The sequence below is a fragment of the Lepidothrix coronata genome, unplaced genomic scaffold (assembly GCF_001604755.1).
Source record: "Lepidothrix coronata isolate B3197 unplaced genomic scaffold, Lepidothrix_coronata-1.0 Scaffold33, whole genome shotgun sequence".
In the NCBI taxonomy this organism is placed as follows: Eukaryota; Metazoa; Chordata; class Aves; order Passeriformes; family Pipridae; genus Lepidothrix; species Lepidothrix coronata.
The window spans coordinates 425,371-450,779 of record NW_016690213.1 but is presented as its reverse complement, the minus strand read 5'-3'; the positions used below and the strand labels follow the sequence as shown (position 1 = coordinate 450,779).

Sequence of the window (25,409 nt, the reverse complement as noted above, 5' to 3'; positions counted from 1 at the left end):
GGAGGAAATGACTAACGTTGTGTTTGTTGTTTCCATGTGGCACTTGTGTGTGCTGAGCCTGTGGGAGGGGGAGAGGGGGATTTTCTCAAACCGTGTCTGTAAACAGACCCTGCTGATAGCTTTCCTTTCACTGCTTGCAGCTCGGAGGGGGAAAAGGGCTTGTCCTGGTCAGCTTCACTTCACACGGGGAGAGAGGTGCATTTTCCCAGGGAAATGACCAAGGCAGTAACTGGAGGGAGGAATCTAGAGTAAGGTGCATGATGACTAGTGCTCCAAGTGCTCACCACCTTCCTTGCAGAGTTAATAAAGAAGTTCAAAATCCTTCAGGTTCAGAACCATTCCTCACCTGCTGCACCACCACCAGTCACATGTGGGGAATACACACCTTATTCAATCTGGGAGTCCTGAAATTATGCCATGTTAAAACTCTCCCTCACTTCTTAACTTCGAGTTCCTCCTTAGAGCAGGAGCAGTCAATGTCAATGTTGACATTTTACCTCCCAGATGTCTGTGTAGGAGGTTACCACCTCTAATCCTACAGGGAGAGGAGACAAAGAAATGAATGAGGTGGAAGGAGACTCCTCTCTTGCTTACTGTGCAGCAGTACTGTCCTCAACAGAGGCACACAGACACTTTCCATTGACTTCCAAGGGCTTGCAACACGGCCCAGAAGACAACCTGTAGGTGCACGTTTCTAAGGTGAGCACAAAGAAATACTGCCAGGTTGCCTGAGACCTGCATCAAATGCAATGATAAGAAGAAATGAACACTGGAGGGGGGGTTTTGTGTTTTGTTTGTTTTTTTTCTTGTTTGGCTTTTGGTGCTTTTTGTTTGTTTTGTTAGAGGTTTTTTGGGGATTTTTTGTTTAGTTTGGTTTGTGCGGGTTTTTTTTGGGTTTTTTTTTTTGGTTGGTTGGTTGGTTGGTTGGTTTGGTTTGGTTTTGTTCTTGTTGATTTTTTTTTAAAGCCAGTCTTATCCCATGCAAGGAACAGCTGAACACAAGGGAAGAGGAAATTCTGATAAATACATCAGGGTCCCTATGGCAACATATTGGTTTTACTAAGTCAGCCCTTGCTGCAAGCTGATGTCCACTCAGGCAGAGTCCTTATGAACAAACATAGAGAAGCTGGAATGCACTCAGACAAGCAGAGGTCAAATGTTTCTGTTGATGGGAATATATTCTCCTCAATGCTTGAGGCATTTGGGGCAGTTATTTGCTGTTGTTGTTGCCGCAAATCTGACAGAAGTTCAAAAATTGAAAGTTGACAGTTTCTGTCACAGAAAATACCTGGTCTTGAATGAGACACCAAACCAAACCAAACCAAAATTTTGGGTTTTGCTTTTTCTATTGTTACTATATAATTATTTTCAAATAAATGCCCAAGGACTTTTTTTGTTGTTATTTTTAATCCTAAGTGCTTTGAGGCCATAAGCCCCATTGGTTCAACTGTTCTGTAAAACCTTTATTTCAAGTAATTTAAGAATATGCTAAAGAAGAGTTCTATCCTACCTGCTTTCAGAAAGGGCATGGAAGGAAAATGTGTTTAGCAAGAACTGGTGGATCATTAAGTGGTTTTATCTGCACTTGACATCTCTCTGTAAATAAGTCAAGGTTTGTTGCAACCTTGTGCAAGTGCTGGCAAAATTTAAAGCCTTAAACAGTGAACTGCTTTGAAGAAAGCTTATCTTCCTAATGGAAACAAATTGTACTTATTATTTATATATGTGGTAAAGATTAATTAAAACATAGTGGGGTGGCTTTAGTTTTTCTCCTTAAATATGTTGATTATTTAACATCAAACTTAAGCCTTGGATTGTGGCATATTGATAGAATATGAACCATAAACCATAATAAAAACAAATAAACTCATTCTTTATGTACCAAGAGTAATGTTTCAGAACACAGATGTGAGCTCAAAATTATCCATTAAGGAAAGTAATGCAGCCCCAAGAGCAGCTTGGAGGAATGCTTATAGAAGTCAATGGGGTAATCTTAGCTGTGCTCCTTGGGTGTTGGATCATACCCTTGTTGAATTAGATGTATCTGACACATGTACCACTGCTCTGCAATAAAGTATACTGTCATCATGGAGAAATAAATACAGCAGAGGCTTCTTACTACCACCACGGTATTTCATAGGTTTTTTGATATGCAGGATAAAAACTGGAAAAAGAAGCGGTTTTGCTTGCTTTGAATTATTTAAGCTTTTGAATAGTTTTTCTTAACTTTTTTTTTTTTCCTTAATTCTGCATTTCTCAGTCAGGAAAGGTTAGTCTTGATAATTACAGCTTTCAGTTACAGATCTGATTTCTATTTTTGACTCTCACAGAAATGTGAAGATTTGTGATAGTAGGATTTCCACTTCCTCAACTGAGTAGAAATAGCCCTCTTTTTTTTTTTCTTTAAAAATAGACACAACACAATTGGATTATGTTTATAGTTAGGTTGGATAACTGAAAAATCTTTTTTCACTGTATATATATGTATATACACATATATGTCCTTTTAGGTTTGAGGTGTTCAGAACTGACATCGATGTTTCAGTTTAAGATCTGCCTCTGCAGTTTTAGGAAGGCTATTGCAGTGCAAAGGACCTATATGAAAGTAAACATATTTGAGTTCATACTGAGTAATACTTAAGCATTAAACTAGCTTTCTCCCAAGATTTGAAAGTTGCAATAAGTTTCAAAGCCCTTAATGGCAGAAGGAGAGCCACTGGATTATCTGATGTGCTTCCTAGTGCATCCCTAAGTTGCATCCCTAGTTTGTGGTTTGGGTAAGAACTAAGGGGGCTCAAGCATTGCCCTGTAGAGCCTCTCTTTCCAACACAATGGTATTGCTCTCTGACAGCCTCATTGCACTGTCTTTACTATGCACAGTTCATCCTGCCCAAGCCATTCCAGTGGCAAGGCACAAGATCCAGGCTCTTCTCTGCAGGAGAGTCGAGGAGTCAGGAGATTCAGCATGCATGGTGGGTGCTCCAGAGCTGCTGGCACTGGGAGCCCCAGCACAGCTGGAGGGGATGGTCAGCCTTTCCAATTTTGTTTGCAGCTGTCAGCATCCCAGGGAGCCTATTGAATCTGGAAACACAAGATATCAGATGTCAAGAACTGCATTTATTTTGCACTAGATTTTGTAAAAAAAAAAAAAAAAATTCAATTTCAAAATTAAGACAAGAAAAGACGTTGGTACAGCCAAAAAAAATCTCACGAGTGTCCCTTCCTTCCACCCACAGTACTGTAAGCCACATCTTTGAAATGTCACATTCCCTGGATAGGGCAACTTCATCTCCTGCCTCCCATGTAGGTAGAGTTCATTAGCCTTTGTCCTGTTGTCCATTTCTGGGAAAGATGGTTGAAGGTGAGGTATATTTTGTGCTGTACAGTGACAGCTTTGCCATGTAGGGACCCACACATCCAAAAATAAATGTTTTGGTACTTGTTTTATCCCTGGGCTAGAGTACATAGGGACTGTATAATCTTGCTATATTTGTTCCTTTGACAAACACCAACACACCTGGAAAGGAAGAATCCTCTCACTGAGTGGAGAATGAAGGCAGAGAGCGAGTGAGGGACAGACACTTTGAGCATGTAGCTCAAAAGCTTCTCTGGGCAGCAGTGGCTGGGCCCCCAATCATGAAGGAAAGTAGAGCAGGGAGTTGGAACCCATCTCTGAAATTGCATAACCCCAGGCATGGGAGTATTTTGCCTTCCTTTTAACTTTGCTTCCAGACTGATACAGGAGAACAGAGAGAGTATTGTTATTAGATGCAACATGAAGTAACAAACAAAAGCGTATCTCTCAAAATGTTGAAAAATAAGTTTGGTCAGAAGTACTTTGTTGACCTTACTGAAATCACTCCTTCTCTGACCCAGATACAGCATGTGTAATCCACTTTGTAATGTCACTACAATGCTCATCAAGATTTCTACCTTGATATGACATCTGTAGATCTGGCATTCATTGTTCTGATCAGCAGCGTTCTCGTGGTTGTGTTGCTACCTGGGCAGCTGCTGACACCAAAGAGACTTTGGCTGTATAAGATCATTTGAAATTTGCAGCAGCAGAGCATTTAGGATTTGCAGACAAAACCATTAAAGTATGGGCAGGATAGTTTTCTTTCCCTCTAAATATGAAGGAAGAGGACATAGGGATGACACTTTATTTAATTTGGATTAAAAGAATGCTGTGAGGTTTCATTTTTTTGGAAAGGTGAGTTTTGATGTTACCTTAAACTGGTAAAAAAAATATATGAAAGTTCTGGCTGAAACTGTTTCCTCTGGAGTTTATTTCTAAAATCAAAACGCCTCTCTGATTTGAAGTTCTGAAACCCACTGCTGTGAATAAAAATGTGCAGCCATTTCATTTATTCATTTTGGAAGAATGAAAGCAGCAATGAGTAAAACTGCAGTGGGGTGAGGAAAACCTGCTGATCAGAATGAAGGTTACTTATATTACAATAAACATGTGTTGGTCTTGGCTAATATTGGTTTAAGTCACAGTCTCATTTGAACTCAAAGTGCCTTTTGCTTTGGCTGCTCAAAGGACACAATTGTCATCAAGGAAGTAAAATCTCTTCTGTTCCCCCAGCTGGAAGAAAAGAGATTGGAGGTGGCAGTGGAAGGGACAGGGCACAAGAAAGAAAAGGAAAGGAAGACAGACGCTCGCACATAACTTCTTACAATGGCTCCAGCATGCCCTTCCATTGGCAGGAATCCTTTTGATCAAATCCTTGCCCTGGGCTGAAAGCGTTTTAATGAGCATACAGACACCGTCTTTTTTTTCTGGGTCTATTTTGTGTTCTTAAGGATAGCTAAGTAAAGTGTGCACTTAAATGATCATGTCTGTACTCCTTAAATGTGCTCTAGAGGAAACGCATACTGCTTGAATGTGGAGGCTGAGCAGCGCCAGCCTGAAGGACAGAAGGAAAATAGCAGAGGAGGAAACAAGTTTTCTTTAACATTTTTTTCTTGGGGAGGAGGGGCATACAACCTTCAGAGAGATGGGTATTTTGGGGTTGGGTGGTGTTTTGTGGAGACCCATATGTCTTACTAAGCATCCCCAGGACTGGTTTCTTTGAAATTCCCATCAAGGCTACCGTAGTTCACCCAGCTCCTTCTACATGCACCCAGGGGGACTTGTGTGGTGTCCTGCCAGATGATAGTGCCCAGATACTGTGGGAGGATGCCCTGCACAGCTCCTTGTGGGAGTTTGCTCCTTGAACTCGGTCCTAGACCTCTGCTTTTATTTCCGCTGCTGGGAAGGACTTACTTGATTTGGTCTGCAGTGGCGATCCATCAGTTCCTGCTCTCCCCACCATGTTGAGGGCAGGTATGGGACCACATGGATGAACTCTTTTTGGCAGCAGTCTGTGTATAGTGGATTTGTGGAGCTGAAGAAAACTTCACTTGCCTAGGCTGCCAACATGGGTCTTCCCACGAGCTCTAATACACATTAAACACAGAATTAAAAAAAAAGAAATTAAAAAAAGATTATGCTTGACAAAAGGAAAATGCAGTTTAATTTGACACATCTCATTATTTTGAGGCAATTTTGGGAAAAGATAAACTTTGTTGGTCTGTCACAGAGTACTAACAGCTACTGCAAAGCAATGCAGGGGCCTGTTCACCTTGGAATAAACACTTGCCACTAACTTTCAATTTACCTGTTAGATTTCGAAGATGAGGGTGCAAGAGGGTGAGAGACAAGACCTTGTTCAGAAGAAGCAGAGTCTTCCCTGAATAGGATGGTGAGAGTTGAAAGGAAGTTTTGCCTTCACAGCAGCTGGCAAAATCAAAACCTTTTTCAAGTTTTTTTGATGTGAATCACAGGAGGTGCGATGACTGGGATTTGCATCCAAACAGGAACCCTGCAGATTTCTTCAAATCCTGGCGACAAAGGTATGACATTTATGATTTGAGACCCTTGTTCCACATGTGTGAATTGCCAAAACAAAGCTTTCAAAAAGGCAACTGTTATTTGTGACTGATGCAGTTTGTAAATAAGAAAGTGCCAACACTGAAACGTTGTCTAGTTTAGCTCGGGGTACCAAATGCTGCCCAGGTAGAGCTGCTGCCCAGAGCTGATTGCCCCAACCATGTTAGCAATGCTCTTTCAATAAGAGAAGTATCACTGCATGACTTTGGTGTGGCTAACAGGTATGTGTGAACTAACTGTATACTTTTAGAGGTGTGGCACTGGATAAACAGTGGAAATTTATGTCACAGGAAATAATTTTGACAAGCCCATAGTTAGGTATTTTGCCTCTAGTGATGGTACAACAGCACTGGAAAAAAGGTAAGTCACCAAATATGGATACCAAGTAAAAAAAAAATCCCTCATTTATAATATTTATAACTGCTGATGGTAATTCAGTTCATGTCATCATTATTCCCATTGCTGCCTTTTTAGTCATCTCCTTGGTTATTTTTGTCAATAATATTCTCCAACAATGACTGTTTCACAAGTTCAATATATGGTATATAAAACATTTGTGCTTCTGGTTTTAATTTTACTGCAATACTTTATTTAAGAGTCTCAGATTTATCCCATGTAGAATATTCATCAATCCACTCACTTCTGCTCTTCATGTGAACTAAGCTGCAGTGGAGAAAGAAGAAGGCCCATGCATCAAATAACTTTTGTTTCCTTTCTTGGCAACGATTCTTTCTGCTGCATCTTTTTCAGAGAGGTGACCAGGTCTGTGACACTAGCTAAGAGATATCTCTTTTTTTTATTTTGTTGTTTCCTTGTTTTTTTCTTTACCAATACAATACGTTTAGAGTCATTCTCTTTCACTTAACACACCTTTACAATTCAAAATATGTTCCACCTGGTAAGATTTAATTTTAAAATTTTCATTAGTTTAAAGATTTGTTAATTTTTCTGTTAGTTTTACCCTTCTAAATTTGGGGTGATTTTCTTTATCCAAAAATAATACCAGCAACTGACATTCTGCATGTGCACACACATGCATGCATATATATTTATAGATCTACATATCTCTACATTTGTGTATGTATATGTTTGTGTATGTATGAGTTTGTGTATATACACTCTCACGCATTAACTGGCTATGCTTATTTCAGCCAGCTTTTCAAAGAACCCTCCCTTCATGCTTCCTGACTACAAGCTGTATTGGCACAGGGCAATTTAGAAAATAATTAATTCATTAACTAATCTCAAGGATCCCTGAAGAAAATACCAAAACTGACAGAAACGAAAACTTTGGGGGCTTCATCTGTCAGAATGAACATGTAGAGAATTCAGATAGTATGCAAGTAACTCAGAAAATGTTTATGTGGAAAATTGTCCATGCATTTTATTACTTGTTCACAAAAAATCTCAGTGCACAACTTAGCTAAATTACCGGCAAAGTTAAATTAGGCATGCACACTTAGAATTAAAAACACCCCTTCTGCCTGCCACACAGAGTCTGTGAGTTCATAGTGAATGGGAACACAGAAATACCTGCTCTTCAGTCTGTCAGAAGATGGTCTGCCTGGATAGTCACAGAACAAATTCTTAGTAGAAAAAAGGGACTTACACAACAATGTTAAAAAGTTATAACAGTATGCACTTCTGCTAAGTATTTTTATATGAATCACACAAAAGCACCAATTCTCTTACCAGAATAATGCAATAGTCACTACTGATAATGTTGTAGTGTCCAATTTGTATGTGTCAGCATTTTGGAAACATATCCTACAACTGAGTATTTGGAATATTTCCGTGCTTAAAAGCAGTGGCCCACGTGAATTTTTTTTGTTTCCTGATATTTGCTGTTCTCTCATACAGGATTTTCTATTTATTTATACATACATATGCATGTATATATATGTGTGTGTGTGTGTGTGTGTGCGCGCGCGTGCCAGCCTCTTTCATGTAGAAATCATCAAAACTGTGTATTTACAAACTAATTGAATTAGTCAGATTGCTGGGGTACATCCATAGCCCAAATAGAGCTCAGCTGTGCCAGGATGCATAGAGGGAAAACTGTGCCTTCAAAGGGCAAAAGGTCCAGCACACCAGGGGTTGGGATGCTGCAGAGACTGTGAGACCAGGCTTGTGGTGCATTACTAGGCAAGCTTCTCAGGAACAATTTGTGACACTCCTTGGAAGTGACTGACATTTTTTGTAAGATTGAGGTGGAATCATATGATGGTTTCATTCAAGGCAGAGCTATGTGACAAATATTTGTGTGAATTTCTATGCTTTCATGCTAATAAATGATATTTAAAGTGCCCAGGGGCAGAGAGTGGGAAAAAATGGGTTTATATTTCTGTTTTCCTTTCTTTAAGCAGCTTGCTGCCAGCCAGGCTTGCATAGGTGTTTGGGTACTGGAAGATGCAATAAGTGTCTCATAGACCTTCCAGACCTTTTTGCAACAATAACGATGTATGGTCGTGACAGAGGCTGCAGAAGCTAACAGAGGATTTTGAAAGATCTAGTGAAGGAGCTCTCTGAACCATTAATGATGATTTTCAACAAATCTTGGTGCCCTGGGGAGGATCCAGAAGGCTAGAAGAAAGCTTATATAGAGCCAACATTTATAAAGGTTAAACGGGATGACTTGAGTAATTATAGGCCTGTCAACCTGACATTGATCCCAGGCAAAATACTGGAACAGCTGATATGAGACTTGATTAATAAGGAATTAAAGGAAGGTAATATAATTAATGCCTTTCAACATGGGTTTATGGAAAATAGATCTTGTCAAACTGGCTTGATATCATTTTTATGAGATTACAAGCTTGGTTGAGAAAGGTAATGGCACTGATGTAATGTACTTAGATATCTGTAAGGCATTTGACTGGGTACCACCTGACATTTTGGTTAATAAAAGGGAATGCTTCAAAATCATTGTAGCAAACATCAAATGGATTAAAAAATAGCTAATTGGTACATCTCAATATGTAATTGTAAATGGGGAAAATTCACTGAGCATGTATGTCACCACTGGAATCCTGCAGAGAATGGTTCTGGATCCAAAGCTGTTTAACATTTCTAACCATGTTTTGAAAAGAAAAAAAAAAAGAAAAAAAGCAGTCATTGTAGATTGTATAGATTATACTTACAGACCACACAAACACTAGGAGGGTAGACAATAATAAAATGAATGTGCTGCTGGTAAGGAACAAGCCAGAAGTTTTAGACAAAATCTGATGTTTTCTGTCTAGAAACAGCAAAAGGTGGCTTTACAGGACCTTTCCCGTAGTAGATGTGACTTTTAAAAAGACTGAGAACTCATTACAGGTGGATAATCACAACTTCCAGTGCAGTGTGGTACCTAAAAGGGGTCGTAATTGAATGTGCAGCAGCGAATATCAGGTCTGAGCAGGATGGGTTTATACTACTACTAATATTGGCACCACCATCACCCTTATGGGAGGATGGGGTCCCGTTCTGAATCCCAGCTCAAGGGAAATGTTGATAAGCTGAGGAGCTGAGAGAAGACTACCAGGAGCATGCAAGGAACTGGAAGAGACGATTTATCATTAAGAGCTCAATGAATTCAATGTTTCCTCCAGAAAAGAGAGGACTAATGAGGTGAGCTGGTCCCAAAATTATGAGATTTGTTTTGCCCAAATTTCCGCATGTGAAAGACAGGACTAGGGTTTAAACTCACTGCTTTGTACCCCTTATTCAGTCAGCGCAGAAATCAGATATCTCTAGTGGGCAACTAATACCGTACAGAGATAGCTGCAATGAAATTCCTTCGGGTAGTGCCTGTTTCTCTCAATTGGTTACAGAAGAATCCCCAGAAGAATCTTGTCTTGGGTAAGACAAGATGCTTCATTTTTGCGTGGTTAAAGTTAAGTGAGATAATCCCACACTAATTGCCTCCATGGGGAATGTAACTTTTAAAATGAAGCCTCTTCAGTCTGTTAAACAGCAGGCTCTGAAGGCTGGAAGTTTTATAGGGACAAATTCAGATTGAAAATCAGGTGCACATTTTTCTCAGGGAGTGCAATTAACCTTTGGAACAAATTGCCAAGGGTTGTGGCACTTTCTACACCAGTGGAAATTTTAAAATTAAGATGGAATGTTTTTCTGAAAGATTTGCTCTACTTAAAATGCACTGATTTGGCGAAGTTAAGTGGCCCGCGTTGTACAAGAGGTCAGAGAAGATCATTGCTTTTGTCCTTTCTGGACTAATGATATGTGTCTGTACATGCTTGTGATGCTTTAAAAAAATCGTTCCTTAAGTCTCTCTCCATTCCTAATTTTCCTTCCTGCTAACAACAATTAGAATTGCCTTTCTTGGAGAACAAAGGCCTTAAGGACTTTTGGGTGTGTAAATATCCTGGAAACGAAAGACTTCTAAGAATTTGGGGTATGCTGAAGAAACATAGATGATTAGGTAGAGTTTGGGGAACATTCACTGCCCACGTGTTAATTGCGTGTTAGTCTTGTTGGGGATGGGTGCTGACTGGTTACCATTGCAAGCTTCCACGTAATTAGGGCACAAGTGTCTTGAAAAAGACACAGTGTGTTTTCAAAAGTATTCCACAAAATGCCCCACAGTTTCCTTTCTGCAACAGACACTGGAGCAAGGCCAGATCCACCCTGCTCTTGGCCTCCACACCCTGATGGTTCATGGTTCAGACTAGCAAGGTCACACTGTTGATGTGGGGTTAAGTGAACAGGAAAGCCATTAAAATTTATGTGATTTTGGCAAGGTGCTGTATTTTCCCTGTCTCAATCCTATGATTGTCTGGATTAAAAAAAAGAAAAAAAAAAGGAAAAGAAGATAAAAAGTAGTAGAAGAATAAGTAAAAAGGAAAGAAAAAAAGAAAAAAAGGACCAAGAAGAGAAACGGGGAAGGATTAGAGCGGTTTGGAGAAAGTTTTCTTCAGTCTGACTTTGACTTGACCACCTAGATTTAATTCTAAGTTCCCATTACCAAGGGCTGAGGGGCTGAGGGAGATAGTACACCTCAGAAGCATTCAAATAATGGAAAGGATTGAACAATGTCTAGAGCTGCTTACAAAGTTTCCATATACATTGTTTTGGATGACCAATTGGTTTTTATGCTTCATGAAAATTATCTACTGTGGAATTTTTCACATTTTCTCTTTAAATATATGCAAAAATACAAGAGAAAGGTTTTTAGTTTTAGTCCAATAATTATCAGGAGCCCATATTTTAAAAGCCACCATGTTGGCTGCTAGAAATTGTATTTCAGATACCTTAATTTCTTATTTTTTTATGTGGGCCAGGTTTCTGCCTATGTTTCCCAAGATGCACTGTAAGCTGAGATCAGAGCATCCATTCTCGATCATACATATATAACATATTCTTATATATAAAATGTGTTCTGCAGTTTCTCAGTGGGACTGGAGAATCATGGAACCAAAGAGCTAGCAGAATGTCAAGCTGACTAGGAAACACATGAGCTACAAGCCCATGAAGTACTATGACATTTTAAAATAAAAACTCATAACCTTTTGATGAACATTTGGAAAAAAACCCAAAAATACGAACACTGAGTAAAGATGAGTATTCTAGGAAGCTACAGGAACATCCAAGCACATAAGTAAGGAAGAGCACATAAAAAATATATGGGCAGGATAAACTGAGAGCAAACTGAGAAAATGATATCATTTTGTGTGAGTCCTGAAGCAAATTATCTGGGACCAAAACAATTTTAAGTAGTGTGTGCCTTATATCCACAGATCCTGAAAAATATTCCTTGATGTGAGGACAAGATTTTGTTACTAAAAATTGTGATGTCCATCCTTCAGCAAAATTTTGAGATGTAGGTCTCAGGATCATGGATCAGGCAATGTTCATACGACTGCCTGCAGGTTCCATTCCCACCTGCAGCACAGGAACCTACAGGCCACACACCCATTGTCATGAAGCTCCTGATGCTCCCATGTAAATAGAAAATAGCAGAAATCTGACAAAGTTGTGGGCTTCACCACTCTGCAAAATGGAGTCACTGGCATCGAGGTGGCCCAGCACCTTCTGCGTCCCATTTTCACACGCTTTGGCAATGTTTTTAAAAAACTTTAAACATGTGTTTGGAAGGAGGGGAGATTTTGAAAGTTCTTGGGCTTTATGGTCAAATCTGCTCCAGACGCCTTTGGAATTACATCGTTAGTGCATATGCTGGGCTTTGCTTTCCTTTACATTTGAGCTGGGGACACTTAGACCCTTGGCTGGAAATGCTGAATACTTAGAGGGGTAAAAAATTTGCAGTCAGCCCAGGTGGATGCACAAGTGTGGCTGAGCATCTTCTGAAAAGAAGATCAGGAGTGGTTCACCAGGGGGTTTCTCCATCTGAAATGCAGGGAAATTGCACCTTGATGACTGTAACTTATCCTGCCTGTGTAGAGGCTCATCCCTGCCCCTGTCACTCAGCAAGCAGTTGGGCAAATACTACCTGGTAAATTCAAAACAAACCCAACCCAAGAGTCATAGCCAGGCCTTGCTTCCCACCTTTCGCTTTCCATGAAGATTTTCTGCCTGAATACATATAAAAGGAAGTAAATGGGAATTCAAATTCTGTTACAACTCATTATAGTTTTTTCTGCTTCAGTAACCTTATCGATTACAGAAAAGACTGATTGAACATATGCTTCATATTTTTCCCCCAACACTTTCAATAAATCTCCTTTCTGTGCACAAAAAATAAATAAATAAGTAAAGTGTGTCTTCCTGACAGCTGGCTGTAGAGTAAACTTAAAGCACCTGCTTTCTTCCCTTTTGTTCATTTTTTACTGCTAAATGAATAACACTTAACACTAAATAAAGAAGGAGGGTGACCATGACTACTGAAAAAGATTCAAAGGCAGCCTGTACGTTGCTTATAAAGAACTGATTGCAAACATGTAGTGTATGGCAGATAACAGTGTTCCTGCACAATAATCTAGCAGTAATTCACATTGTGGTTTAAGTGCCAGATCCTCATGAAGCCACTGAATAATCTAAGGCAACTCTACTCTGTCAGGTGCCGCACATTTCTTTGGCAAATTTAACTGATAATGCATTTAAAGGTGCTGCTAGGACAGCCAGTGTCCTTGAAAGCTGGCAGGAGGGGACACAAGCAACTTTACCTTATTTTGGCCTCAACTGTAGGAGGGTTTGGAGGAAAAAAAACCACAACCTTCTTGTGGTCTTGATTATTTTGTTTGTAAATAACCATCTGCTTCCTTCTGATCAAGAGCCAGCATAGTAAGGTATGACCCCAGGGAAAGCTGTGATTGATACTCCGCCACCTCTGTTAGCAGGGGTGCCACACAAAAGATAGCGTTAGGCTCACCAGTGGCCCATGATGAAAAAGAATACACTTTCTTTAAAAATGTAAATGATCTGATGTTATAAAGGGATGCAGGTGGCATAGGGGAAAAGCCCAGCCATCAAACACCTCATTTCTGTCATACCTACCTACCCTCCCCTCTCCCACTCGTTTGTCAGTCCAGCTGCTGATCTTCGCTCCAGAGAGAGAGGCTGCACCGCCGGGGCCGGGCCAGGCAGGCATGGCATCACTCCCGTCTGCCTGGAGTCACGTCTTTGTCACCGGCTCTCCACTGGCTCTGAGTGTGACCTTGGGCAAGTCCCCTAAGCTCTCTGTGCGTCAGTTTATCTACTGGTGAACTAGATATAATACTTTTACTGGGGATTATGGCAATTAAATGCTGTTTGTAAAGCACGCCGAGATCCTCCGTGCTCCAGAAATGAATATTCCGGTTCTGAGTTTGCTGTGCTGATCTAACACTGCATACCAGTGAGAGCTGCTACTAAGTTCCTGTGCTGTCTTCCATGTTTCCAAAGACTTTGAGGACCTGTCCTGGGGAGCAGGAATGCTTAAGAGATCAAGAGTTTTTTTACTGAACAAAATGGCTTGGGTTGCTGTTGTTCTGTCACTTGTGGCAGTCCTTGTACGTTCTGTGTTTAAAAAAAAATAAAAAATTAGCTGCTGAGAAATGTTCTGACTATCCAACATTTGAAAAATCAGCTGCTGAGAATTGTTTCTGGCTATTCACTGTTCATATCCTTCCCTGCAATCCAGTATTTGCACTGGTAGGGAGCTAGTTTTACCAAGCAGAAGCTGGTCGGCTAAACTGTTCAATGAATTTGAGAGGAAAAAAAAAAGTGAGGGGGGGAAATAGGTTATAAAACTGTCTGGTGGATTTTTTCACTTAGGTATTTCAGCCTAATATGCTTTTAGTGGAAAGGTTCCAAAATGTACAACCAGGAAAAAAAAAAAAGGGGGGGGAAATTCCCAGGCAAAATAACTAGAGGTAAATTCAGTGTTTTTCCACTCCAGTGACCACAACCTTTGCTTTTATTCTGGTGCAAACAGCTGCAGGTGCCTCAAGTCAGCCAGTCTATCTATCTGCAATGTCATCCATGTTTACTTGCAGCACTGGACTTTCGATTCTGTCAGAGTGCCAATCCAACGGGCCGCCAGGCACTGCAGCTGACAGTCAAATCTGTAATACTGAATCCTTCTTCTGGAAAAAAGGGCTAAAGAGGTTAATACACTCAAGTAAGGATAAACACACCAGCTGTTATAGTTTCTAATATTTAATGTCATTATCAAATAAAATAACTCCCAAGAAACAAAAAAAATATGTAGCCTCCAAATCATTCTTCTTTGTTAGTATTAATAAATTATCCAAAAAGCCTACACTATAAAATAATAATAGAGAGCATATAAGTAAAGTCATATTTGCTCTTCTGCTGTACTGATGTTGCTCTGTGCCGATACCATCACCTTTTGGTGTTTCATCAATACTGATGTCATGCACTGCACAGTATCTATAGGATAATCAGGGATGGATTATTGGAATGTAGAGAACTATAATTTAATTTCTCTTTTTTATTATTTTATTTCAAGGTGCTTGTTGAAATATTTTCTCTATCTGATTTACTGAACATTATTAACATTATTATTCAAAGATTTAATGACTCTTGGTCTTTCTTTTTTACTAAAATCTGCTTAGGATCATAAGAGTAATGAGTCCTGTAACAGCGAGAATGCTTTTGTGTGTGTTTGTGTGTGAGATCTTAAAGGATCCCCCCCCCATTACTGAGGTTAAATACTTTTTAGAGTCGGGAAGTGAATATCTGCCTTCCTCCTGGCATTATAGTTACAGTTTCTACTGCTGTTCGTCAGTGTGGAATAAACAGGGGATAACTTGAACGCATTCAGAGAGGTAGAGAAATACACACAAATACACAATGGCAGGCGCTTCACAGCCCGCAAAACAGCCTGCAATGAACTCAGCTTCTAGTTTATGGTCTGTATTATAGCAAGACACACTCACTGCCTTGCACTTAAAGGTCTATGACCAGTTCCATAAAAATCCTTGAATTTTACAATTTATTAGCCAGCCATTTCAAATTGCATTAGACTGAACTTGACAATGCATTCATGCTTACTTTTTGGTTTTCCAAGATTTGATCAAAATTTGTTTCTCTGGTTATTGCTTAACTGTGGGCAAAGGCGCAGAGTTGGTGGGGACTTCGGGGTATGACTTTGTCAGCAAAGGCGGTGCTGCTGCTTGACACGGGATCACTGGTACCACCAGCTACTTTGGGCACAAAAGGAGATATTTATCCTTGTTCTGTGACTTACCCAAAATGTGACTAATGTTGTTCTTTTGCTGGCCACACAGGTGCATTTATTTCCTGCACTGTACTTCTTACTAATACATGGATTATGGAAAAAAAGAATAGAATTTTTTCCTTACTGATATAGTACCAGGTGTAAGACAGCCGGCTCAAACACAGAAATACCTTCTCATGACAAAACGGTCATTTTGAAATTATCCCTCTCCATTGTCCCCTCAAACTGGGAGATTTTTAATTTTGCTTTAAAACTTCCCCCCCCTCCCTCCCCCCAGTAAATGCTCTCCAGAAAAAACAAAAATCTCTTCTAGGGGATGCAAACTGGAGTTTCTTGGGGCTTGCCAGCTGCCTGGCAAAAAGGGAGAGCGGCAGGAGCCTTGTCGGCAGGCTGCTGCAGGCTGGCCACCCCATGCCTGCCTCTCCTCCTCCTCCTCCTTCTCCTCGCCTTCCCCCTAGCCTGGCTGCTGGGGAGGCAGCTGGGCTGCAGGGCCGGCAGAGCGCCAGGGCACTCAACCTCCCCTCCTCCCTCTTCCAGACCTGCTGCATCTCCCCAGCTGCCTGCCTGGAAGACTATTGTCAATTTTGCTCTCTCCCTGCAGACGACAACAAAATCGACAGGGGCCTTCCAGCCAAGCAGCCATGTAGCCATCAGTCTGCTTTTTCCTAATGGAAGATCAGAAATTTCTGGCAACATTGAAATTTTCCCAGAAAAGAAATCCTGATTTTATAAAAGGCATATTTTTTCCCCACAAATTCATTCCAAAAGAACATTCCCAGCTACTGTAGTTTGAGAGACTTTTGAATTAAAATCTATAGAAAGAACTGCTTGTGTACTTGGCTGTGAAATAAGGGCGGGTGAAGAGTCAAATACAAATAGGAACTGCCTGGGAGCCAACGTGCAGGGTCTCATCATCTAAGGATCAGGCCCACGGTATTTACTTGACCTTAAAGGATCTAAAAGGGGTGGTATCTTTCCTATAAAGTACTAGAGATGATAATTAAGACTTATGTAGCAAGGTTATGTCTCTTTTGAATAATTTACATGGCTCTGAACTCTCGTGAGAATGATTCCCATCTCTCAATTACTACCAAAATGGTTCAGAAAAGTATTCAAGCTTTTGTGGCCACATCAGAACAAAAACCTTTTCAGCAGTGGCACATCAGACACTGCAAGAAAGAGGGTAAAAAAATGCATTTTCACTCAGGGTAGTGCTACAATGTCACCTTTGTCTCTGTTTTATCTGCCTGCTCTTGGGGGCAATTCTCTCAGTGGTAAACAGTCTGGTGGTCCTACCTGTGTCATCCACATCTATGGATTTCGAAGGGGAGTTGCCCAGGTGCCAGCGATATCAGAGAACCTCAGTGCATGACCTGAGCATACCTTTCAAAGGGATGTGAGATGAGAAGCTGCAGACACTCACAACCACTGTCCCATGCAGGTTTTCCTCTGTGTGGAGACCAAGTCTGTACTGAACACACCATCCTTCCTTCCAGACGCAGGACTGCAGATTGGACTATAAAACTCTTCCACTTTTGTGGTTTTCCCCTAGCTAGGACATCTCAGTTGGGTCAAATGCCAGAGTCCTGATTTCCAGTGGAGTAGGGAGATCTGTGCTCGAGGATCCAGGTGGTTAGTGCCTGAGTAGGGCTGTAGAAGCAAATTTGAAAATATTTCCTTGTGATCGACACTATCTTTTTCCCAGTGACCCTGTAGCTGCACGGAGATGCAGATAGCACAGCCTACACTCAGGTAAACCTCCCACTGAAGTCATCTGGAGCTTCAGCTGAACAAGAGCTGTAAGAGGGTCAGATGTAGCTCCATTTGTGCTCCTTAGTTGTGCGAGGCCTTATGCAGGTGAGTTTCTGCCCAATGGGAACAGCTTTTCACAAAACAGCACAGGAGCCTTTTACACACTCTGGAAGTGTTTTGCAAGTAAAGCACCATTAAGCAATCAAACTGCAATACGAAATAAACTTATCAGATGTTTAAATGGGAATAAAAGTGGTAAAACCCAGAGCAAACCCATGGAGACATGGAGAGGTGAAGCCCCCCTGCCTGGTACCCAGCAGGCAGAGTGCCTTGCCATGGGGCTGCAGAATCGACACCCCGTGGAGGCTACACGCTGCACCTCCTATGGTATTGATTATATTCCACTGGAGGTGCTTGTAATATGGAGGCACAGCAGGGTGAGCTAAAGGATGGAGTGGCAGCTTCCTTTCTGAATGCGCCAACCTTCACAGATATAAACCGAACCCTTTATTTGCATGTAAATATTTGCAATTAATTCTTGATAGTTTTGTTTTTGAATGTTCATTAAAACTTCTCTCCCCTATATTTTATTCATATAGATCAGTCTTTGGCCAACATCTTTCATAAAGTGCTGAAATTTGCCCTTGAGGCATCAGATGGAGTAGTCAGATTGTCAAATAAGTCTCCTAATTGAAGTTAACACTGGCACAATATTTGTCTTTTGAAAATAAACATTGCCAGCAAAGTTGCAGGTCCACCACTCTGTGTGTGCTCTGGCAGTGTGGGAGAGCCATAGAGCGTATAGTAGAAAAAGGGGAGTTTGATATGAGGAATAGCTCAGGAATGGGTATTATTAGCATATTGTTTCAGTGAAATACCAAACATGCCATTTATCAAAACAAATCCAGCAAAAGCTGCTTTTTGTGTTGAAGTCACATGTTAGCAGGTACAAGGAATAAATAAATATTCTCTTTTAGCAATGTATTTGCATTTTTATATCTTAAAGGGTCAGAAGCAGACATGGGAAATCAATAGTTCTCCTTGCGCTGCATGAAATTAATCAGTAACTTTGGAGACACTCTGTATTTAAGAAAACAAACTGAAAGAACATCACATGGCTTTTAAAGACGTCCTCATGTGACATTCCCAGTGGGTTTCAGGCGATAAAGGACTGAGTATTTTCCAGTGTAGGGCTCACAAGAAAACCAGAACCAGAACACAAGGCAAGGCACCGTTTGACGATGCCTCCTCTAAGATGAATCGGAAAGTGCTAGTGCATTCATAAGAAGCCTGATAAAGTGTTGTGCCAGTTAGCTGTTTCTGAGGGAAAAGGTCATAGACCTGAGTTTTGCCACTCACCTTGAGTGCTGATTCACCTCTCCATTGCAAATCTGGCAGCTGGATTCAGCATAGTGCTTAAAATGACTGCTCTCCCAAAGCACACGATTGGCTTGAGCGGAAGTGGGGTGTGTGCTTCGGGGTGTGCTGGGACTTCTGTGGCAGTGCCAGTGACCACGCAGAACTACTTCAGATACCAAGTGATGTGTAAATGTAGCAGAACAGGGCACATAATGAAGCCTCTACAGCCTGGGTTTCCCTTTTTCCCATTCATACAGTTTACAATTAAATGCTGGTTTGTATTTGCTGTTTGCCATTATTTTGAATAAGAATTAAGAATCTTTCAGGAATGGTTCACCATAAGTGCAGAACTCATGCTTTGTAATAACCAGTTAGGTACACCACCCAATCCTGTCTCTGCTCCTGAACTATATATGTCATAAATCCGGAAACGATATAGGGATGTGTAGCATTTGCTACTGAGGTTCATATGACTGGCAGGCTTCTGCACTCATGGTAGGTGGTAATTCACGTACCTGGACTGAAAATTCAACTCCATCTACAGCAAGAGGGCTATTAGATAAACTGAGCCATTAGCAGCTGGTGATCATACAGACAACTCCTGCCTTAAGTCTCTGCCCTGTCTTGTAAGCTCCTTGGGTTCTCTGTCTTCATCCAAGGGACCTTCTGCTAGGCAACCTCATTCCTAACCTGAGCTAATCCAAGTGACCTAAGAGTGAAGCGGAACAACTTCATTTTAAATGACTGTGTACAATGGCTGTGCTGGTGGTGGTGGTGAGCTGTCCTTGATGCATGTCCTGCCGCCCAGTGAGTGCAGCTGCTCCGTACTGCATGCCCTGCTGGTTTCAACTCAGCCCAACACGGGGCTGCTGCAAAGATGGTGATAATCCTTGTGCAAGCAGGGCCTGAAAGGGCCCCAGACAAGCCTGAGACTGCAGTATGGGGAGCAGAAAGATGACGTAAAATTGTCTGTATCCCTTGGTCTCCCCAGCCGAAAAGCACTTCAGAGCTGAGTGCTCTTATACACGCTATAGTAAGGACAGAGCACTTGCAATGAGGTTGAGTGGCTCTGAGCCGTGTGAATCGAGTCTGGGAGCTTCAATTTAAAGCACTAATACCCTAACAGAGCTCCCACTAATAAAACAAAGCCCACTGACTTTGAGATGAGCAGAATGAGGCTTTTGTATCAGTGTAATACAAAACATGAATTGCTTGATGGGAGTGAAGGCTCACTGATAGCATGGGAGCAATAAAGAGCTGATCCTACTTCCATTAACTTTATTGGGAGCAGCTCCAAAATATTTAAGTGGAGATTGGCATATCACATATATCTAATCTAAAGTATCTCAGGATTTACGTTATGGTATCAGCCCTGAGACAGACAGATGAAATATTACTCCTACTACATTTAATTTATAATCTTCATCTCACTAAACCTGCACCTACCTACTTATATGGACCCCATTACTAAAGTAGCTGAGTGCCTGCCAATTATTTAAGCATATAAATAAAATAGCAGAGATTATTTTGTTCTCTGCCTCCCTACTTCTCCTGTAGTTTGTAAGATTTCCCGTAATGTTTGCCCTTGTTCTGTGTAAGGTTTCATGTGTGAGTGCAACTGGGAATCTCCAGGTTTGTTTGAAGCCTTTTGAGGAAAACAGGTATTCCACAAAGGAATGAATATTTATTTCTGAATATATTGAGATCAATGACTGTCTGAAAGCATAAAAGCAAATAATGGAGTCTAACTGTGAGAGGGCTGAGAGAATTTCGTTGCATAAGCTCACAAAATTCCCCTGTTGGTTCCCAGTCCAGATTGTTCCCATCAAATGTCATGGGAGGTCGTGTTGGTGGAAGGAGATGTGGTATCTCAGGAAGCAAAGTCCAATACCCTGAATGGCTTTGACTATCAGGACAGAAACACTGGTCAAACCGAAGGAATTTGTGCCTCTGAGTAAATGGATTGATGTATTTGGAAGTTTCTAGAGCTTCCACAGGGCTTGTGGCTTCATTACTAGATGTGATAAACTGCCACAGCAAAGCTTCAAAGTCAAACAGTGCACAGGTGGCCAATCTGTATCTCCTAGGAGTGGCTACATACTTTCAGCTGCTCAGTCACAGACAGAAAATTGATTACCAAGGACTGAGTAAAGGTGTACACTTACCTTTTTTATAACAACATCTCTCCAGCCCTGAGCATGCAGCACTGCAGCTACCAGCTCCTCAGAGAGATGCTCTTAGAGAATGTAGTGGTGATTGGGGTTTAGAACAAGACAAGACAGGCAGGACCAAACTTACCATCTCTTTGGGATAAGTACTCAGCCCAGTCCTCACCCGTGACAATCAGAGGCTGCATTTTGGAAGGGTTCAATATGGAGCAACAGTTGCTCTGAAACTGGCCCAAAAGGAGGAACACGAGATATTTCAAGATGTTTCCTCCAAAGCCTCTCTTCTATTTCTGGCTGCTTCTTGAACTCTGCCAATGGATAAACAGATAGCCCTGGACACTTTTCATAATTGTTTCTGGATATATCCTTCGTCAATCTTATTCTGCACAAAACTTCTTGAATAGCTCATTTAAGGAGAAAACACTTGAAAAGTATATTAGTAAACTCTTTCAGTGGGGTAAAACCATCAATATGGAAAATTCAAGTTTTCAAGAGAGCCATTAAGTGTGATTAAACCTTTAAAAAGGGAGAACAATGAATGCAGCCTTGTATTTAGCAATTTCATATCTTTAATTGTACAAAGATTTTCTTTAAAAGCACAAGCCTGAAAGGAAGTTGAATGTTACAGTATTTACTGAAGGAAGGCAATGAGAGAAGGCCTGTTCACTAGCTAATGGAGTGAAGCCCAGAAATAATGACAAAAAAGCGGTAACAACCGCTCTCCAACACAACATATATAAAAGAGGGAGCCATAAAAAGGCAACAATTCTTGACTTAGCTTTGAGTTTCACAATTACTGTGATTACAGATAGCAAGTGGAAGAGCATATAAGCCATGATGAAATCTGGTTGGCTTTGCAATTGAGATTCAAGTGAAAGAAAGCAAGAGGGACATTGAATTTATGCAGCACAAATTTTGGATGGGGTATGAGAAATGGAAAGAAAGGAAGAAAGAGCAAGGCCATCAAAGAGTTCAGCAGAAAATGAATATATTCTCATCCATTCCATCTAATAATAAACACAGTAGGGGCCAGATCCTCAGCTGAACTGAACTAGTAATGCCAGTGATTGAGCTAGTTTGCTGCTCCTGTAGATGTGACTATCATACAGTCAGACACATCCTGGCATAATGTAGCCTGTGCCATCTTGCATCAGCTTTCACTTGCAGAGAAAACTTTGACTATCAGGAGCTTGAATAAAAATAAAAAAGGGGAGAGAGGCTAAAATCAAGTTGATTAAGGCATACAATAATTATATTTAAGAAACTTTTAATGTTAATTATTAGTGTTACTTTAACAGAAAATATTTTGATACATTAATGACATGTTAAATATCAACTTTATTTTTCTTGATCAATATTTTTAAAAAGCGGTGTTAACATCTGATCTGCGATAACATGCATGCATGGCTTTCTTCATATATGTATTACTAAGATTATATGTACATGTACTTTTCCATGACACAGATATGCCACTTCAGTTACAGCCTTAGGTGCACTTTAAAGATTAGTGGGCATCTAGTGCTTTTCCTAAAGGTTTCCCTCTGCATATCTAAGAACATCTTGAAAGTGTAACTTTTATTCACTCATATATTTAGAAAAGTTTTTTTATAATTGTGATTCTAGAGAAATTAAAAACCAAAATAACAAAAACTCAACCAGCCCTGAACCTTAAAGGTACAAAGTCCAGAATAGAGATGAATCTCAACCTTATGACTAGCAACAGGAGAGCCCCAGTCCAGCGTTGGTGGTTTCTGGGCAGGGGGAATGTCATACAGCACACCACAAACACATCATGCAGTGGGTGAGCAGTTGCCTCATGGATCAAGCACAAAGGGTAATAGTGAATGGGGTAACATCAGACCGGTGACCTGTCACTAGTGGGGTTCCACAGGACTCCATCTTGGGCCCTGTGCTCTTCAGCATCTTCATAAGTGACTTGGATGCAGGACTGGAAGGGATATGAAGCAAGTTTGCAGATAACACAAAACTGGGAGGCTCTACAGAGAGACCTCAACAAATCAGAGGACTAGGCAATCACCTACTGAAAGAAAATACTGGATTCTGCACCTGGGATGGGACAAGCCTGGAGGCTCGTACAGGTTAGAGAATGAGATGCTGGAAAGCAGTGCCGCGGAAAGGAACCTGGGGGTCCTGGTTGATGGTAAGGTGAATATGAGTCAGCAGTACCCTGGCAGCCAGGAGGGCCAACCTTGTCCTGAGGGGCATCAGGCAAAGCATTGCCAGCCGGTCAAGGGAGGTGATTGTCCCGCTCTGCTCTGCACTGGGGCAGCCTCACCTTGAATATTGTGGCAGTTTTGGGCACCACAACATAAGAAAGACATTAAATTATTAGAGAGTGTCCAGAGGAGAACAGCAAAGATGGTGAAGGGCCTTGAGGGGAAGCCATATGAGGAGTGGCTGAGGTCATTTGGCCTATTCAGTCTGGAGAAGAGGAGACTGAGGGCAGACCTCACTGCAGTTACAACTTCTTCATAAGGGGAAGAGGAGGGGCAGAAATTGATCTCTTCTCTCTGATGACCAGTGACAGGACCCAAGGGAATGGCCTGAAGTTGTGTCAGGGAAGGTTTAGGTTGGATATTAGAAAAAGGTTCTTCACTCAGAGGGTAGCTGGGCACTGGAACAGGCTCCCCAAGGAAGTGGTCACAGCACCAAGCCTGACAGAGTTCAAGAAGCACTTGGACAATACTCTCAGACACATGGTGTGACTCTTGAGGATGGTCCTGTGCAGGGCTAAGGATTGGACTTGATGATCCTTGTGGGTTCCTTCCAACTCAGCATATTCTGTGATTCTGTGATATATAAAGGTTGAGCAGAACCATGTTAGCTCTGAGGAGTTTGTCTACCCATGTTTATTGCACTTAGGAGCTGTAAGCTTGTTTAAAGTCATGGTTACTTGCATGAGCAATGACGTAAGTAGTCAGTGAGGAATGGAAGGGTAATGTACAGGTGGCAGCATGTCAGTAGGCAGAAGGACAGTGAAAATGGATATGATTTCAAAGACTGCAAAAGCTAGTGAGACTCACTCTCGGTGGGGAGTTGGACTAGAGATTTCCCAAGAATCCTTCAATCAGCTTTTCAGTGCCTGTGGCATGATATCCCATCCCCAGTTAGGTGGGTGTTAGACACCCACTCTTTGGGTTTGGCATCTATCCTCCCTAGTGAATATACACCTCTTCTTTGGTATTTCATTTACTTTTATGTTGTAATAAATAAATGGAAATGGTCCTGGAAAAATTGTCTTGGTTTTTTTTGCCCTGGTACTGAATTAGAGCAGGTGTCTGAAGCTGGAGGCTCATTGCTTTGAGAAACGGCCCTGCCACTGAGACATATTTAGTAAGTGGGCAGAGCAGTCAGAGGAGTCCATCATCCCTCCAGGTTTGATTATTGATTTTGGAGCACTTGTATTTTTAATTATGAAGATGGTTCAAGCTGCGATTGAGGACTCCTGGTAGCTCTGAAAACAACATCCGAATTTGAGATATAATTGTCATTGGATGCACTGAAAATAGTTGTAAAACAATGTACTGATACTTCCTGTAGTCCCACCAAATCTGGAAAATGTTGGCTGGAGACATCATCGCAAACCTCTTGCCTGACAAATTAAGAAGAGGGCAATGCCTGTAGATTTTGCAGTCTGCCATCAATGAAGTTGTATGAAAATCACTAGACTGGAAAGGGGTTTTGAGTGGGAAAGATGAATGAAAGAGCTCCCCATGGACTATGTACACTGAGGTTTTGCTAATGAAGAAGCAGTGCAAATACAGAGTTCCACTGGCCAGAATAAAAGCAGACTAATCGTAATTTCTCTGTGACATAGCCCTTAGCAATGGTAGCAACATGCATTTAAGCAAGATGATATTTTGTAATTATAATAGAAAAATTACAACCTTACAGAAATGAAATTATTCATTTATTTGTAAATGTTACATCCCTGACACTCCCAGGACTGTGGCACTTTTTTCCAAGGGAACACTTAAGCAATTACTCCTTACGGATAAGGCAGGAGCATCTGGATATACAATAGTTTATGTATTAGTAAAGTTGCTGTGATATAGTCTGTTTGCATCTACTGCTGGTGACCAGAAGCCATTATTTCCAACAGATACAATGGCAACCAGAAACATTATGCTCACAATACTGAAGAATGCAAATGCATTAGCTCATGACCTCTGAGGAAATGGTATGTGACACTGCTGTTCAAAAAGTTTTGAAACTGGTTTGCAATGTACTTATGCCTACTTGCTCATAGAAAATGACTCCTGTCATTCATTTTGCTTTGACCTGCAATGAGAATGAATGATTCACATATATGATCTTTAAAAACATGTCCACATCAAGAAAAGGAGGGCTGGGAGTGAACAGGTTGAGGAGGCATAAGAGAAATGAGCTATTGTGGGTGGGGAGTGAAATAAAAGCTTGGTCACATGGCAAAATAGCAAACAAGGCAGCAACGCTGTTGAAGAGATTTTTTGGTTCCTGAAGGGTCAAGAATGGTTAAACAAAGGTGTTTTCAGGAGTGTATCAC

At 41.1% G+C, this 25,409-nt stretch overlaps 1 long non-coding RNA gene across 1 annotated transcript; it reads left to right on the top strand.

Annotated features, from left to right (window-relative positions):
* Window positions 1-552: 552 nt before the first annotated feature.
* Window positions 553-25,058, top strand: LOC108495668. The gene is made up of 3 exons (XR_001874191.1): window positions 553-699; window positions 5,833-5,901; window positions 24,987-25,058. It is a non-coding gene; the product is annotated as an uncharacterized LOC108495668 (long non-coding RNA).
* Window positions 25,059-25,409: the final 351 nt, after the last annotated feature.